The sequence below is a fragment of the Pongo pygmaeus genome, chromosome 19 (assembly GCF_028885625.2).
Source record: "Pongo pygmaeus isolate AG05252 chromosome 19, NHGRI_mPonPyg2-v2.0_pri, whole genome shotgun sequence".
Taxonomy (NCBI): domain Eukaryota; kingdom Metazoa; phylum Chordata; class Mammalia; order Primates; family Hominidae; genus Pongo; species Pongo pygmaeus.
The window spans coordinates 2,574,582-2,592,667 of record NC_072392.2 but is presented as its reverse complement, the minus strand read 5'-3'; the positions used below and the strand labels follow the sequence as shown (position 1 = coordinate 2,592,667).

General features: G+C 54.3%; 1 protein-coding gene across 5 annotated transcripts in view; it reads right to left on the bottom strand.

Annotated features, from left to right (window-relative positions):
- Positions 1 to 18,086, bottom strand: part of RAP1GAP2 (RAP1 GTPase activating protein 2) — a 264,873-nt gene that overhangs the window by 242,850 nt on the left and 3,937 nt on the right. The window contains exon 1 of one of the 5 annotated variants that reach the window (XM_063655341.1): positions 15,645 to 15,681. The exons of 1 other annotated variant lie outside the window; for it this stretch is intronic. The gene's annotated coding sequence lies outside the window, so the exon portion shown is untranslated. Of the gene's footprint in view, positions 1 to 15,097; positions 15,136 to 15,428; positions 15,608 to 15,644; positions 15,682 to 18,086 lie in introns of those variants that run through there. 3 more of the 5 variants (XM_063655343.1, XM_063655346.1, XM_063655340.1) reach the window with 3 other exon arrangements.

Below are 18,086 nucleotides of genomic sequence, written 5' to 3'. Positions count from 1 at the left end.
CAGGGTGTGAGAGCCTCCCTAGGGCATTTCCCACGCTGCCTTCCTCTCTTTCCTTGGGGCCCAGTGACCTTGGGCAAGTTACCCAACCTCTCTAGGCCTCGGTTTTCTCTACTATAATTTGGGGAGGCTGCCACCACCTTCACGAGGTTATCAGCGAAGAGAAACACTGAGCACGGGGCTCCAACGCCGTCATGGGAGCTGCTATCATTACTGTCGAGGATAATTCTGCCCCTGCTTCAGTCCCGCGCAGCTTCCTGACCCCCCTGCTCTGACCCCGTGGTTCCTCTTCCATGTGCAGTGCACAGCGAGGGGACCGTGGGCTCCCTGGGAAGGACTGTGAGTCAAGAGACAAGGGAAGCGGCCAGGCGCGGTGTCTCACGCCCGTAATCCCAGCACTTTGGGAAGCCGAGGCGAGCGGATCACCTGAGGTCAGGAGTTCAAGACCAGCCTGGCCAACACGGTGAAACCACATCTCTACTAAAAATACAAAAATTAGCCAGGCATGGTGGCGGGCACCTGTAATCCCAGCTCCTCAGGAGGCTGAGGTAGGAGAATTGTTTGAGCCTGGGAGGCGGAGGTTTTAGTAAGCCAAGACCGTGACATTGCACTCCAGCCTGGGTGACAGAGTGAGACTCCATCTCAAAAAAAAAAAAAAAAAAAAGAGAAAAGGGAAGCACTCTGTGAAGCAGGCCTAGCCCTCCTGGCCCCATCAAGCACAGCCCAGCTTCCTCCCAGAGCTCAGCTGACTCTCAGCAGCCAGCGGGGAGAGGAGAATGAGCTGCGGGCACAAGACAGCCAGGGCAGCACCGGTGTCTGCAAGTCTCCTGTGGGCCAGCGCGGACCAAAGCGCTTAGCTTTTCAGCCTCACAACCCCCTCTGAGAGGATGCCCTGTTATCCCATTTTACAGATAGGGACACTGAGGCTCAGGGAAGTGAAGGAATCCAACCAAATTAACCCAGCTTGATGATTATCAGCCCCACTAATTCTGGATCCACAGAAATGCACAGTGCGTCAGTGCCCATGTTACATACGGGAAAACTAAGGTCCTAAAGCAAAACTCAGCTCATCACTGGGGAGAGAATAATGAAGATGGAAAGAGCAAGTACCCAGCTACCCCCAATGCCTAGCTGGACGGGCTCCTTCTCTCTCAGGCTCGAAACGCTTCCCAGAGCCTGCTGTGGGTCACAGTTCACAAGGGCTGTGGGTGTTCCTCGGGGACCAGCCTGGGGCTAAGTCCCAGCCAGAGTCCCAACCCCAGGGTAGAGCTCCAGGGAACCCACCCAGTTCGATGGGCATTTTTTTTTTCTTTTTTAGAGATGGAGTCTCGCTCTGTCACCCAGGCTGGAGTGCAGTGGCACGATCTCAGCTCACTGCAACCTCCCCCTCCCAGGTTCAAGTGATTCTCCTGCCTCTGCCTCCAGAGTAGCTGGGATTACAGGCGCCTGCCACCACATCTGGCTAATTTTTGTACTTTTAGTGGAGACGGGGTTTTGCCATGTTGGCCTGGGTAGTCTCGAACTCATGACCTCAAAAGATCCGCCCACCTCAGCCTCCCAAAGTGTTGGGATTACAGGCGTGAGCCATGGTGCCTGCAGCGCCCGGCCTCTATGGGCTTTTGAGGCAGGTAGAGCCAAGAAAGCTGGCTGGGCTCAGAGGAGGGGGCAGTTCAGACTCCTGTCAGCAGCAGCCCCTCCACTGTGTCCCCTGGCCCTCGGGGCAGGACGGGAGGAAGGGACAATGTGGTTTCCTCTGCTCAGGCAGCTCAGACCTCATAGCCACCAGTGGGAGCTGAAAGATGAGACAAGCTCCTTCCCCAGGCATGGGGATGAGGCAGTTACAGGAAGCTCAGGAAACAGATGTCCCGAGTGAAGCAGGCACTAGGTGGTCTGACCCAGATCCTCCCCCATCCAGACAGTAGTACCCATCCAGCCCCAGTACTAACCCCCTGGAGCTCAGCTGTCATCCCAGATCCACCTCTAAGTCACTGGGGGCAGGTCACCTACTCTTTTGAGACTTCAGCCTACTAGTCATCCAAGGGGAGACTTAGACTGGCCTATGCTTCCTTCATAAACCACATGAAGATAAAGGGTGATACAGAGGTCAGGCGCGGTGGCTCACGCCTGTAATCCCAGCACTTTGGGAAGCCAAGGCGGGTGGATCACCTGAGGTCGGGAGTTTGAGACCAGCCTGACCAACATGGAGAAACCCCGTCTCTACTAAAAATACAAAATTAGCTGGGTGTAGTGGCTCATGCCTGTAATCCCAGCTACTTGGGAGGCTGAGGCGGGAGAATTGCTTGAACCCAGGAGGCGGAGGTTGCGGTGAGCTGAGATCACGCTGCTGCACTCCAGCCTGGGCGACAGAGGGAGACTCCATCTCAAAACAAACCACCGAAAAAAAAAAAAAGGATGATGGACAAAGACGCTGGTCTCCAGGGAAACAGGGCACAGTGGGCATTCAGAGCCAGCAACCCCACATTAGTTAAGAATTCACGCCTCAGGGTCAAGATAAAAACAGCATCTAGCATCTGAATAGTGATTTACAGTCCACAGATCACTGCCTGCCTGCACTATCTCAACGGCCAGACTAAATTTCCCATTGCACAAGTACTGAGAAGCAAGATGATGGCAGATTGCAAAAGGAGGGCTTGTAAAAACTGAGTTCCAAGAGCAGGGCCCAGACATATACCACGATTGCACAATTTATTTATTTACTTTTTTTTTTTTTTTTTCAGATGGAGTCTCGCTCTGTCACCCAAGCTGGAGTGCACTGGTGCAATCTTGGCTCACTGTAGTCTCTGCCTCCCAGGTTCAAGCAATTCTCCTGCCTCAGCCTCCAGAGTAGCTAGGACTACCAGTACACGCCACCATGCCTGGCTAATTTGGGGGTTTTTTTTGTATTTTTACTAGAGACTGTCTGTGAGTCATTTCACCATGTTGGCCAGGCTGGTCTTGAACTCCTGACCTCAGGTGATCTGCCCACCTCAGTTTCCCAAAATTATTGCAGTTTATTCTTATCTGTTCAGTAAGGTCCGTCTGCCAAGAGAGTTGCTAGCAACACATGGCTCTGAACTAAAGAAGCTACAAAGTTTACTACAGTTAAAAATTTTAAATAATAACAAGGTATCACTTTTACCCATCAGATAAAGTTTTAAAAAATTGATAATGCCTGGCACGATGGCTCACATCTGTAATCCCAGCACTTTGGGAGGCCAAGGCAGGTGGATCACCTGAGCTCAGGAGTTCGAGACCAGTGTGGGCAACATGGTGGAACCCCCATCTCTACAAAATATACAAAAATTAGTGGGGCATGATGGCAGGCACCTGTAGTCCCAGCTACTTGGGAGGCTGAGGTGGGAGGATCACTTGAGCCCAGGAGGCAGAGGTTTCAGTGAGCCATGATTGTGCCACTGCACTCCAGCCTGGGTGATAGAGCCCAGACCCCATCTCAAAAAGAAAACATTGATAATTGTGTAAAGGTATAAGGAAACGGACGTCCCATTAATGTGTAGCTATTGGGCAATATCTCTGTGCTGGTGAAATTTATGTGTCAGTTTGACTGGGCTAGGGGATATCTCCACAGCTGTTGAAATATTATTTCTGGGTATGTCTGTGAGTTGTTTCTGGAAGAGATTTAGCCTTTGAATTGGTAGACTAAGTAAAGAAGATGCCCCTTTACCAATGTGGGCTGGCATCAACCAATCCATTGAGAGGTTAAATAGACGAAAAAGGTGGAGGAAAGGAGAGTTCATTCTCTGCCTGAGCTGAGACACCCACCTTCTCCTGCCCTCAGCTATCAACGCTCCTCGTTCTTGTGCCTTAGGACTTGGACTAGAACCATACCACCAGCTTTCCTGGATCCCCAGCTAATAGACAGCAAATCGTGGGACTTCTCGGCCTCCAAAATTGCATTAACCTTTTGGTGGGGCGCAGTGGCTCACGCCTGGCTGGGGCTCAGTAATCCCAGCACTTTGGGAGGCCGAGGCGGGTGGATCACTTGAGGTCAGGAGTTCGAGACCAGCGTGATCAACATGGTGAAACCCACGTCTCTACTAAAAATACAAAAAAAATAGCTGGGCATGGTGGCAGGCACCTGTAATCCCAGCTACTCAGGAGGCTGACAGGAGAACTGCTTGAACTAGGGAGGCAGAAGTTGCAGTGAGCTGAGATGGTGCCATTGCACTCCTGCCTGGGCGACAGAGCCAGTCTCCATCTCAAAACAAACAAAAAAAAACCCACAAAAATTGCATGAACCAATCCCTCATAATAAATCTAAACACACACACACATACACACACACACACATCCATATACATATGTATATATTTCCTATTAGTTCTATTTCTCTGCAGAGCCTTGACTAATACACTCTATCAAAATTAAGTGCACATACCCTTTATTCCAACAATTTTGTTTTTAGAAATTTATTGCACAGGTTAACTCATACCAGTTGACAAGATCTATGCGTACAGATGTTAATCATATCATTATAATAGCAAATTCAAAAAATAATCTAAATGATCATCAACTGAGGATTAACTACATTGCAGAATAAGCATACAATGGAATACTATCTAGCCACTGAAAATAACGAGGTAGCACTTAATATATGTTAATATATGAAGATATGCTAAAAATTCAAGTTTAAAAAAACAGGCACAGGCCTGGCGCGGTGGCTCACGCCTGTAATCCCAGCACTTTGGGAGGCCGAGGCAGGCAGATCACGAGGTCAGGAGATTGAAACCACCCTGGCTAACATGGTGAAACCCCGTCTCTACTAAAAATACAAAAACTTAGCCAGGCATAGCGGCATGCACCTGTATTCCCAGCTACTCGGGAGGCTGAGGCAGGAGAATTGCGTGAACCTGGGAGAGGCAGCTTGTGAGCTGAGATGGCGCCACTGCACTCCAGCCTGGGCAACAGAGCAAGACTCCGTCTCGAAAAAAAAAAAAAAAAAAAAAACAGGCTCAGTGTGCAGTGACTCACACCTGTCATCCTAGCACTTTAGGAGGCCGAGGCAGGAGGACTGCTTGAGCCCAGGAGTTTGAGACCAGTCCCAGCAACATAGTAAGACCCCATCTGTACAAAAAATTTTTTTAGGCCGGGCCCGTTGGCTCACGCCTATAATCCCAGCACTTTGGGAGGCCAAGGCGGCTGGATCTCGAGGCCAGGAGATCGAGACCATCCTGACTAACATGGTGAAACCCCGTCTCTACTAAAAATACAAAAAATTAGCCAGGCGTGGTGGTGGGCACCTGTAGTCCCAGCTACTCGGAGGCTGAGGCAGGAGAATGGCGTGAACCCGGGAGGCGGAGCTTGCAGTGAGCCGAGGTGGCGCCACTGCACTCCAGCCTGGGCGACAGAGCGAGACTCCGTCTCAAAAAAAAAAAAACTTTTTTTTTAATTAGCCAGACATGGTGCTGTGCTCCTGTAGTCCCAGCTACCTGGGAGGCTGATGTGGAAGGATCACTTGAGCCCAGGAGGTCGGGGCTGCAGTAAGGACCACTGCCCTCCAGTGTGGTCAAAAAGCAAGACTCTGTCTCAAAAAAAAAAAAAACAACAAAAAAAAAAACAAAGCTGGGCGCGGTGGCTCACACCTGTAATCCCAGCACTTTGGAGGCCATGGTGGGGTGGATCACTTGAGGTCAGGAGCTCGAGACCAGCCTGGCCAACATGGTGAAACCCTGTCTCTACTAAAAACTACAAAACTAGCCAGGTATGGTGGCATGCGCCTATAACCCCAGCTATTTGGGCGGCTGGAGCAGGAGAATGCCTTGAACCCGGGAAGCGGAGGTTGCAGTGAGCAGACATCGCGCCCTTGTGCACCAGCCTGGGGACACAGCGAGACTCCATCTCAAAAAAAAAAAAAAAAAAAAAAGCCTGGGCACGATGGCTCACGCCTGTAATCCCAGCAGTTTGGGAAGCCAAGGTGGGTGGATCACTTGAGGTCAGGAGTTTGAGACCAGCCCTGCCAAGATGGTGAAACCCCGTCTCTACTAAACACTACAAAAATTAGCCAAACATGGTGGCACCTGCCTGTAATCCCAGCTACTCAGGAGACTGGGGCAGGAGAGTCGCTTGAACCCGGGAGGCAGAGGGTACAGTGAGCCGAGATCATGCCACTGCACTCCAGCCTGGGCAACGGAGTGAGACTCCGTCGCAAAACATAAAAAATAAAAATAAAAATTGAAGAAAAAAAAAGAAAAGAAAGGCTTGGACCGCGGGGGCTGTCTGAAGGAGCTTCTCACTAAAGGAGATCACACAGCCAACTCTGCCCACACCCACCCAGCTGGGTCACTCCCGCCCTCCCCTACCAAGGCAGGGCACCTGGCGCCTCCCAGGACCGGCCAGAAGGTGGGCGTTTGCGCCCTCTGCAGGCAAGCTTGGGTGGTGCGAGGAGGAAAGGGAGCGTCTTCCTGGGCTTATTTCTAGGATGGCAGCCACGTTGCCCTCTGGCGGAAGGGGTTGAAGGGAGGGGGAAATCCTCCTTGTTGCAAAAGGTAAGCAACCACCACCTGGTGTCAGAACACACGGATTCCAGCCCCAGTTCTGACATTAAATGTAGCTGTGGGGAAACCACTTAAACTCCCTCTGCCTCAGGTTTTTCATCTGTAAAGAATAACTTCAGGCTGGGCGCGGTGGCTCACGCCTGTAATCCCAGCACTTTGGGAGGCCGAGGCGGACGGATCACCTGAGGTCAGGAGTTCGAGATCAGCCTGGCTAACATGGTGAAACCCCGTCTCTCCTAAAAATACAAAATTAGCCCGGCATGGTGGCGCATGCCTGTAATCCCAGCTACTCAGGAGGCTGAGGCCGGAGAATCGCTTGAACCCAGGAGGTGGAGGTTGCGGTGAGCCGAGATCGCGCCACTGCACTCCAGCCTGGGCAACAAGAGCAAAACTCTGTCTCAAAAAAAAAAAAGGTCATACTTTTTCCTTCCTCTCATCTTTACCATACCACAGCCTCCCTCCTGGTAAGTAACTGGAGCCTCAGAGAGGTTAAGAGACTTGTCCAAGATCACAGCGTAGCAGGACGAACCACAGACAAAACTCCTCAGACATCGGATTCAAGAAGGAAGAGGTTTTTATTCGGCCGGGAGCATCGGCAGACTCGCGTCTTAAGAGCCGAGCTCCCGGGAAAAGAAATTCTTGGCCTTTTTAAAGGCTTACAACTTTAAGGGGTCCACGTGAAAGGGTCGTGATACATCAAGCAAGCGTGGGAAACGTGACTGGGGGCTGCATGCATCAGCTAACAGAACAGAAAGTCTTACAATGCTTTTTTCACACAGTGTCTGGTATTTACAGATAACACCAGTAGTTTAGGTCAGGGGTTGATGTTATTATTATTACTTTTTTTAACTCCTAGGGCCGGGTGGTGGTGCCAAGGTTGTCTGGCTATTTATCTTACTTTTTTTTTTTTTTTCCAACTTTTTGCTTTTTCTCTCCTGTCTTGTGAACTAGGCACGGTGGGGGCAGAAGGGCAGCAGGAGTAGTAGTGGTCTCTTTCCTTAACAGGGCTGGAAGGTGACAGCAGAATTCAAACCCAGAGCCCCCCTTTGAGCCCTTCTGCCATTCCTTCAGGGAAGGCTCACAGCAGAGCAGGCCCTAAATGAGGGCTGCGTTAGATGGGAGACGCTGCCAGGCTGGGCTCATGCAAACCCCCAGATTCTTCCTGGGCCCCCTGCCAACGCTCTGCTCAGGAGCAGCCCTAACCTGGGCCACAGGGAGCAAACCCTGAGATTCCTCCCTGAGGCCAGCAAGCGAGGCAGGGGAATGATGCCTCAGGCAGATGAACAGTGACTCAGGTGGAAGCAGGCGGCAGGGACAGGGAGAAGCAGAGAGCTCCCTCAGCTCAAACACAGCATGTTCAGGCCTCACCATCTTGATTTTCCCTGGATAAAGATGGGGGTCTGGTGGGGTTCATCCCAGCCCCAAGCCCAGAGCAATTCTACGTGAGCCCCAGCCTCATGGTATCTCCATCAGCAACATGTGTCCCAGGCCCCTTGAAGGGAGCAGGGCTGACCTGGAATGAGATAATAAACTGGGACAGAAAAGTCCTTTTCCATTCAAATTCCCCCTTCTCTCATTACGGGTGCCACCCTCTGCAGGGCTCTGCACAGTAAGATGCCTCCTGGACTACATGAGAGTGGGCGGGGATTTGGGGACAGACCCTGTCATTTGGACAGACCCAAGCCTCACCTGTGGCCAGGGGATCAGTGAGCAAAACTGTAGCTGCTGCTGAGAGAATAAACTGCTGGCCGGGTGCGGTGGCTCACGCCTGTAATCCCAGCACTTTGGGATGCCGAGTCGGGCGGATCACTTGAGGTCAGGAGTTCAAGACCAGCCTGCCTAACATGGCAAGACCCTGTCTCTACTAAAAATACAAAAATTAGCCAGGTGTCATGGCAGGCACGTGTAATCCCAGCTATTTGGGAGGCTGAGGCAGGAGAATCGCTTGAGTCCGGGAGATGGAGGTCGCAGTGAGCCAAGATCACACCACTGTACTCCAGGCTGGGCGACAGAGCGAGACTCCGTCTCTAAATAAATAAAAATAGGCCAGGCGTGGTGGCTCACGCCTGTAATCCCAGCACTTTGGGAGGCCGAGGAGGACAGATCACAAGGTCAGGAATTCGAGACCATCCTGGCTAACACAGTGAAACCCTCATCTCTACTAAAAATACAAAAAAATTAGCCGGGCGTGGTGGCATGGACTTGTATAGTCTCAGCTACTTGGGAGGCTGAGACAAGAGAATCACTTAAACCCGGGAGGTGGAGGTTGCAGTGAACCGAGATTGCGCCACTGCATTCCACCCTGGGCAACAGAGCAAGACTCCATCTCAATAAATAAACAAATAAAATAAAAAGTGAAATAGCTTCCACCTGGCTCTCTTTCTGGGCATGCTTGTCCCTTAGCTCAGCCACCATGCTGGAAGGAAGCCCAATCTAGCATGTGGAGACAGCACATAGAGAGGCCTATGTGCAGGGGAACTGACCCAAAGCCAACAGCCAGCAAGAAACGCCAGACTTGTGAGCAACTGAGCCTTCAGATGGCTTCAGCCCCTAGACCTTGAAACACTCCAGACAATGCTGAGCGGAGAAGCGTTATCCCCGCTGAACCCTGCCCATGTTGCAGTTTCATGGGCAAAATCAGTGTCACCAGTGTTTTAAGCCATAAGCTTTGGGTGGTTTATTAAGCAGCATTAGATAACCAGAACACTGGCAGGACCAGAATTTGAACCAAGCAAGCTGGCTCCAGAGGCTGTGCTCCTGCCACTCTGCAACGGTCCCTGCTGTGTAAGAGACAGTATATAGGAGGGACCTCAAGCTTAGGTCTGGAGTCAGCCCTCTCTTCATTCATTCATTCATTCATTCATCAAATGTTTATTGCATCCCTACTGTGTTCCAAGCTGTCTGCCAGTTCTAAGAATATTTTAGTAAGCAAGACAGACAGGTCCCTGCTCTAGGTGGGGAAGAGGGGGTTAGGAAGTAGAGGATAAATGAGGGCTACCTTTATGCAGGTATTTACAATAGGGTGATCCGATCCAAATGGGACCAGATGGCTAGGGAATCCTGTGTAGAGGGGGTGATCTGGGACGGCCTCTCTGAGAGGGAGACTGCCAAGATGAGATGGACACAGCTGCACAGCTTTGTGAAGAGTAGAGGGAACAGCAGAAGGACGGGTCTGGGTTCAGAACCCGGCTCCATCACTTATTAGCTGTGTGACCTTGTGGAAGTAACCCAGGCTCTCTGAGCCTCTACTTCCTCATAAAATGGGAAAACTTCCTCATAAAATGGGGATGGTTTGTTTGTTTGTTTTGAGACAGAGTCTTACTCTGTCACCCAGGCTGGACTGCAGTGGCACGATCTCGGCTCACTGCAGCCTCCACCTCCCAGGTTCAAGCGATTCTCCTGCCTCCGCCTCGTAAGTAGCTGGGATTACAGGTGCTCGCCACCACACCCGGCTAATTCTTTGTATTTTTAGTAGAGATGGGGTTTCACCATGTTGGCCAGGCTGGTCACGAACTCCTGACCTCAGATAATCCACTCACCTTGGCCTCCCAGAGTGCTGGGATTACAGGCATGAGCCACCGCGCCTGGCCAGGGATGTTTTCGAGCCCACCTAATAGGACCTACTATCCCCTGGGATGGGATTGTTCTGAGGAGTAAATGAGCTGATTACATGTACAGTGTGTAGTCCAGGGCCTGGTGCAGGAAGAGCTCCATTAGTACCAATGATTATGGTGAGATAAATTATGCTAAGGCCAAGGCCCCCATTGGATGCCCGGAGCCCCAGAGACCACTCTGCTCCCCATCAGAAACTGTGCCAACCAAGGCTACTGGGGAAGAGTATGAATAGCCAGGTAAGGGAGCCTCATCACAGCTGCACTGGTGCCCAAGCCACTGAGGGCGGGTCAGGTGGAGGGGGGCAAGAGCACACACTTCCCTGCAGCATACTGACACACAGGCCACTTCTGCCCACCCCCTGCAGCCATCCCTGACTCATCTCCTCAACTCAGAGCTTGAGCCCATCACCCTCAGCTCAGAGCTCGAGAGGATGGGGCTGGAGGTTGGACTTGCCGTTCCTCTTCAGGCTCTGCCCAGAAGGCAGTGGGCGCCCACACAGTCAGAAGGGGAGAAGCAACTTCCTCAGACAGAGGGAGAAACAGGGTAAGGAAGCCTGGAGAGAGGGCAGGATGGGGCATGGCAGAAGACTCAAGGGAGCCTCCGTGGGGGCAGGAAATCCTGCAGGGAAAAAGTGTCACCTGCCATCCAGATGGGCACACTCTTGAGAACACTGGAGACACCCAGTAGGTGGCTGGCACACATATCCAGAGAAAGTACCCATGAACAACCCAGAGCACACAACAGTGCACACACAGAGACCTGCCCACACAGAGACGTGCTCACACAGTGCACACACAGAGATGTGCTCAGAAGAACCACATATAGCCACCCAGAGATGTCCAGACACAGCAATCCAGCAACAAGCCCTCCAGGGCCACATGTGCACACCAAGCACAGATGTGTCCACATGCACAGGCACACCTCAATGTTCTCGAATGCCTGTCACTCCGTCTCTCCCCTCCTGCTCTTGCTCTCCACCAGCCATCTAATCGGCAGGCCCCTGACTGTGCCAGAGTCCCCCACATACCCATGCCTGCTGCCATCTGCTGACCCAGACCTGGCAGAGCCCAGCCAGCAGGCCCAGCATGGTCCGAGAAGGAGGCCAGTAATCCTGGATCTGAACTAGGGAAAGGAGTGGGAACCAGCTGGCCCTGAGAGCAAGCTGCAAGAGTCCAGAACCACAGCATGGGCGGGGCCAGGGGCTCGGCACAGCCTTGTCTCGTTGGCATCACACCTGCCTTGGGTGCCCCTGCGCCTGCTCCAGATCATGAGCAGGTGGACAGGAATCCCCTTAAAACCATCGGGAAGCCCTGAAGGGTTGCAACAAATAGAAAATCAGAAACACAAAACACACTCAAAAACAGTACAGCATGTCAGGCTGAGATCAGACATGAGGCAGAACTTCCTACTGGACAGGCACCAAAGCACTGAAAGAGGTGTGGACAAGAAGAGTATCATCCATGAGATGCCCTCTTTAAAAGGGGAGCAGATTAATAGGCTGGTATTATTGCTTTATTTTTCATTAAACTTATTAAAAACAAATTGCAGAGATCGGAGTAGATTTTAAATGACTGGAATGAAGACGGCGGCTGCTGCATCTCCCAGCGTAGGCTGGGTGTGACCTTACCTGCAGGCAGAGGGAGGAACGCAGTGACCTTTGTAAGGCCAGCCTGAGCTGGCCATGCATGAGCAAAGAGGCAGCGGGACACCTTCCCCACTCTGTGGCCTGTCCTAGAGGGGGTGGCACATTGCTCAGAGATGGGAGAGGGTAGGGAGACAAGGCCCACCATGGCACCATGGCAACAGGCCTTGGCAAAGGCACCTCTGGACCTTCTCCAATCGCCGCTCATAACAGGAACTAAGTGTTTGCAAACAACTCCTCCCCTGTCAAAGGGGGTGGTGGCCTGGGAGGGGCAGGTGGACACCATGGAAAAAAGGATGAGGAGGCTTTTGCCAGGGGTGGTGGTTCACACCTGTAATCCCAGCACTTTGGGAGGCCAGGGCGGGTGGATCATCTGAGGTCAGGAGTTCGAGACCAGCCTGACCAACATGGAGAAACCCTGTCCCTACTAAAAATACAAAAATTAGTAGGATGTGGTGGCACATGCCTGTAATTCCAGCAACTTGGGAGGCTGAGACAGGAGAATCACCTGAACCCAGGAGGCAGAGGTTGCGGTGAGCCGAGATTGCACCATTGCACTCAAGCCTGGACAACAAGAGCAAAACTCCGTCTCAAAAAAAAAAAAAAAAAAGGAATGAGGAGGCTTGTGGATGCTGTACCACGAACTATGAAGACTGCCCCAGTTTACGCCCTAGGAAGCCCCAACTAGACCTCACCTACTGCCCTCCCTTCCTTCCTGCCACCCCATCCCCCTCCCATTTGGTTACCACCACCCCAGACGCTATGAATCCCCATACGCCAAGGCTGCCCAACCCACTCCCTGTCCCTGTCTCTTCCATCCTTCTTGGCCACCTTCTGCCAACCCGCTCACCTTCCTTTCCTGCCCTCCCCCAGCCCCCTGCCTTGTCCTCTCCCACCAACTATGGCCCAGACCCGTGCCCATATGCCAGCTCCCAATGCCAGAAATGCCAGCATCCATCCTCTCTCCACTCCTCCTTCAAGCACCTGCTTCCGAGCTGTCCTCTCCCCTCGCCCTCCTCTGCCCAGTGCTGGCTTCTGTGTCCTCCTGAGGCAGAGCCCAGGAAGAAGTATATCTGAGTGGCCAGCCCAGGAGCAGGACATCGCTGACTCCAATTCATAGGCTGTGAGATGGAAGCATTCAGGAGGTCTGGGAAACTGGGCCACAGCCCTAGAGGAACTGACCAGGTCAGCAGTCTGGCTCCTGAGCCCCAGGTCCTATGACCGGGAGGGGTCTTTAGAGGTCCTCTTCTGCGGACCCACCTCCACTTGAGTGAATGACTATCTGGGCCACCTTGGGCAGGTGGTCTTCCTGGCCATACAGAAATACCCCAGGTGAAGCCCTTGCTATGGGCCCATCACCGTGTTCAAAAATTCAATAAATGCCTTCCTAACACTTAAAACACCCAGCTCAGAGAAGTCAGGTAATTTGCCCAAGGTCACGCAGTGTTAGACACCTCAGTGTGCTGCTTCCAGCCCTCTTGGCCCCACCTCTCACTCCAAACACTTCTGCAATGACCAGGTCCCTGCAGGCTCCGAGCAGCATCTTACAGGTGCAACGGGACAGAGCTTCATGTCAGGCCACGCTGGGCCTTCTTGGAAGCTGCCGTGTGGAGTACCCACAGGGAACAACTTGAGCCCCACGCACGTGCAATCTGGAAGTCCACACGGGAGTGAATGTCCACGGAGCCACCCTTGTCTGGCAGGGGATGGGGCTAATGGGTAAATGCTTCCCTGTTTCTCTCCCCAACAGAGCGGTTCTGTCTGTAAGACTCCTCGGGACACCGCCCAGGAGAGTGGGAGGAATAATCAAATCGTTGCTTCCCCTCCCTCTCTTTCAAACCCCCCGTCCTCACCCTTGTTTCCTGAGATTGCTTCCCAAATAAGCCACGGCCTGCAAGCCTTTCTCTCGGGCTCCCATTGAGGGGAATGCAGGTGCGGCCACAGCAGTAGGTGATGGAGCTGGGACTGACACCCAGGTCTGAGTGACAGCAGGGCCTTCATGCTTAGCCACTATGTGACCCTGCCACCACCCCCATCCATGCCAGGGTCCCTTTCCCTCAAGGCTCAAGTCATTCTGAGCCATGGTAGCTCAGCCGAAGTTGATCAGACAGGGTCGTGGGAAAGAGGGTGAGGAGGGCTGCAAGCGCGCCTCCAGCAGCAGGGTCCTCTTCTCTGGAGCTGAGGCCACCTCCCACCAAATCGCCTCAACATGCTGAGCTGAGCAGTCCCACTTAGACCCACCCCGACCCTACCCGAGCTTAGCATCTGTCTCTGCCCAGTAACATCAAACACAGGGACCAAGAGTGGCTGCTGTAGCTCTTCAGCTCCAGCCCCCACATCCCACCCCACTACCAGGCCCCCCAGCCCCATCCCTCTCCAACTACTTGACATCTGGGAGGAAGGAGGGACCAGAGGCAGCTTCTTGAAGCCTGAGCAGCCAGATCCAACAGATGCCCACCCCACCCCACCCCACCCCAGGACTCACTCAGAAAACCCACCCCACCCCAGGACTCAGAAAACCCAGCACCGCAGCTTGGAGCTGAGGGCAGAGCCTCCCCCAACTCCTGCCCAAGTCGAGAAGATGTGCCGGGACTTTTGCCTGAAAAATCGCTGCCCAAGACCTCACAGACCCTGAGTCACTCCCCGCCTCCCAGCCTCCCGGCCCCAGGCAGCTGTGCGAGCTGTTTACTCCCCACCCTGCAACAGGAAGAAGGGGGAGGGCAGAGTGCTGTGGGAAACTGAGGCCTATAGGGCTTGAGGGATGGCCCCAGGGTCACAACGCAGGCAAAGAACCCAAGAGCCCTGGCACCTGGCTCAGGACAACTCTCTCATTCCCCATGGAGGCTTCTCTGATGAGAGCCGTTCAACAGGGCACATCCCGGCAAACCCCACTGGCATATAAGTGCCCTTCAGGTTTGTTAACAAGGATGTAGGGGGAGCTATAGAAAACAAATGAGAGGAAGCAAGGGTATCCCTCAGCCAGCTCCCAGGTCCAGACACACAGCACCTCGTGCTGGCAAAGCCAGAGGACAGTCTACAAGGACCCCTGAGGTCTCCTGAACACACGCCTGCCCTGGACCCCCCACCCAGGGCCGGCACCCCCACACCCATCCAGGCCTCTGGAAATGAGGATCAGGCTGAAATCGGGCCCCGCTCCCAAAGATCCCTCAAGGCCTCTCAGCCGGCACCCCACCTCCTTAGCTCCTCTTCCTGCAATAGGCACAGGCTGCAGCGAGGATGGATGGGGGGTTTCAGCAAGCCCAGCCTGGCTCCAGGGTCCTCCTGGGGTTCCTGGCTGTTTTGCTTCTACCACCACCTGTAAACACCCTACCTCTGACCTCCATCCCGGTCAGCTTCTCTCGCCAGATCCTGACAGGGGCTGCACACCTCACGCACGCACACACACCCTATAGGCGGACGTGTTTGGAGCGCCCCGCCCGCGGGGGTTTCTGAGGACGGTCACCCCACCTCCCCAGCACAGCCCGTGACGCCGGATGGCTCCTCCGGAACGCAGTACCGGCTCGCGCCGTCCATACGTGCCGATGTCTGTCTGCAAACACACGCGTTCACACTCCACATACGCTCCGATTCTCCGTCAGTCACACCAGGACTCACGTCCCGATCCAGGCTGGCTGCGGAATCCCAGCCCCGGGGCCACTGACCTTCTGCGCCGCCTGGCGCGCGGCTGCCTCCGGACCCGGAGCGAAGGGCACCTCGGTCCCCGCGGTCGCCGCCTCCCTCGGCCCAGCCCCCTCCTCCTCCTCCTCCTCCTCCGGGGCGGCGGGGTCCCTCGCAGCAGCCCAGCCGCGCACGCGCGCACCCCGGCCCGGCCCCAGCTCACAAAGCCGCGCCCTCCGCAGCCGCCACCGCCCGCACACCTGGCGCCCCTCGCCGCCGCCGCCGCGCACGCGCAGCCAGAGCCCGCGGCGATCCAGGGTCCGGGGTCCTCGTGCTCCCGCCCTCGCCGCGCCTCCGCCACCCGGGGCGCGCCCTGGTCCCTGTGCCGCTGCCTGCGGATCGCCTGGCGCCGCCGCGGAGAGGGGGCGGAGGGGCGGGCACCGGGAGGCGGTGGCGGGGGGTACAGCGGGTCCTGAGCGCCCTGGGGACTGCCCAAGGCGGCTCCTCCGGAACAAAGGCGCGGGGCGGGGCAGGTGCACCCAGAGGACCCGGGGAGAGAAGGAGCAGCCTGCCCGCCAGGGGTTCCTGGAAGATGCAATGGGGGTAATGGGGAACCCAGGTGCGGTGAGGCCTGGGGGCTCCTGATCTACTGAGGAAGATACTCTGGGGCTCCCTCTAGCTCTGCGTTGCGCGGGACCCGGGACGGGGTACAGAATGCTATGCTGCAAGTGTCCAGGGCTGCTCAGACCCCTGAAACTCCCCGCTGCCTGGGATCTGAAGGCCGGATTTTTTTGAGACAGAGTCTTGCTCTGTCCCCCAGGCTGGAGTGCAGTGGCGCGATCTCGGCTCACTGCAACCTCCGCCTCCCGGGTTCAAGCGATTCTCTTGCCTCAGCCTGCCGAGTAGCTGGGATTACAGGCACCCGCCACCATACCCGGCTACTTTTTGTATTTTTAGTAGAGACAGGGTTTCACCGTGTTGGCCAGGCTGGTCTCGAACTCCTGGCCTTAGGTGATCCACCCGCCTCGGCCTCCCAGAGTGCTGAGATGACAGGCATAAGCCACCGCGCTCGGCCTGGAACTTTCATTCGTGCACTCCATAGACATCCCCCCAGCTTCCGCCAAACCAAGGATGCTCCTGAACATGAAGGGGTTGAAGGAACGAAGGGTCCTCTAGCCAGCCTTTGGGATGCTTGAGTCTCATCCTCAGTAACCTCCACGGACAGCGGCCTTTGACTATGGCTCGCACACTTCCAGTGATGGGAAGTTCTCTCCCTTGGGGCAGCCCACTCCATCCTCAGGCAGCTCTAAGTGCTAGAAAGCCATTCCTTTAATTGCACGGAAATCTTCGCTTCTGTCTGTGGGTCGTGGCCTCATGGCTCTGCTCTGGCTACAATGGCCTTCTGCTTCTAGAACAGCCTTGCACTTGCTGCTCCCCCTGCAGAAGGACTCTTCCACCCCATGCCCCGTGCCCCCTCCCCACCACCCACTCAACACCTCTCACCAGCAGCTTCTTTATACGGTCGCCCCTGTGCCCTTCAGGACTCAGCTCAAATGTCACTTTCTTGGAGAGGTCTTCCACCTCTTCCAGAGTCCCCACACATCCACTGGCTGCTCATGATCTCGATGCCCTGTGTGAGTTTCTTCAGCACGCTGGTCATATTGGGAAATTCTCTCGTCTCTGCATTTACATGTTTATTGTCTGTCTCTCCCACTAGGATGTGTGGCCCATGGAGGCAGTATCCTGGTCTTCCTTGAGGGCCTGACCCAGAGTAGGATCACAATGGATAGTTGTGGGAGAAAGAAAGGATAGCAGGGAGGCTGGGCAGGGTGGCTGGCCGGGAGCGGTGCCTCACGCCTGTAATCCTAGCGTTTTGGGAGGCTGAGGCGGGTGGGTCATTTGAGGTCAGGAGTTCAAGGCCAACCTGGTCAACATGGTGAAACCCCTGTCTCTACTAAAAATACAAAAAAAAAAAAAAAATTAGCAGGGCGTATTAGCGCATGCCTGTAATCCCAGCTACTCAGGAGGCTGAAGCAGGAGAATTGCTTGAATCCAGGAGGCGGAGGTTGCAGTGAGCTGAGATCACATCACTGCACTCCAGCCTGGGCAACAGACCAAGACTCCATCTTGGGGGAAAAAAAAAAAAAGGATAGCAGGGAGGCCAGGTATGGTGGCTGGCTGGGCATGGTGGCTGGCTGGGCATGGTAGCTCACGCCTATAATCCTAGCACTTTGGGAGGCCAAGGTGGGTGGATCACCTGAGGTCAGGAATTTGAGACCAGCCTGGCCAACATGGTGACCCCTATCTCTACTAAAAACACAAAAATTAGCCAGGCATGGTGGGGCAGTGCCTGTCGTCCCACCTACTCAGGAGGCTGAGACAAGAATCACTTGAACCAGGAGGTGGACATTGCAGTGAGCCACGATCGCACTACTGCACTCTAGCCTGGGTGACAGAGCGAGACTCCATCTCAAAAAAAAAAAAAAAAACAGCAGGGGTGACCAGCCCATAGTCCTATCAGCAGCCCGTTCCATCACCCAGAAATACAACTGCTCAGCTGTTCAAGGGGCACATCTGGCATAACATCTGGCAGAGGAACGGTGTTCAATCCACACCCACCAAATAAATGAACAAGCAAAGGAATATTCCTCATAGAGCCTTGGCCTCAGAACAGCAGGACCTTCCCTTCCCTCACTCTGGAC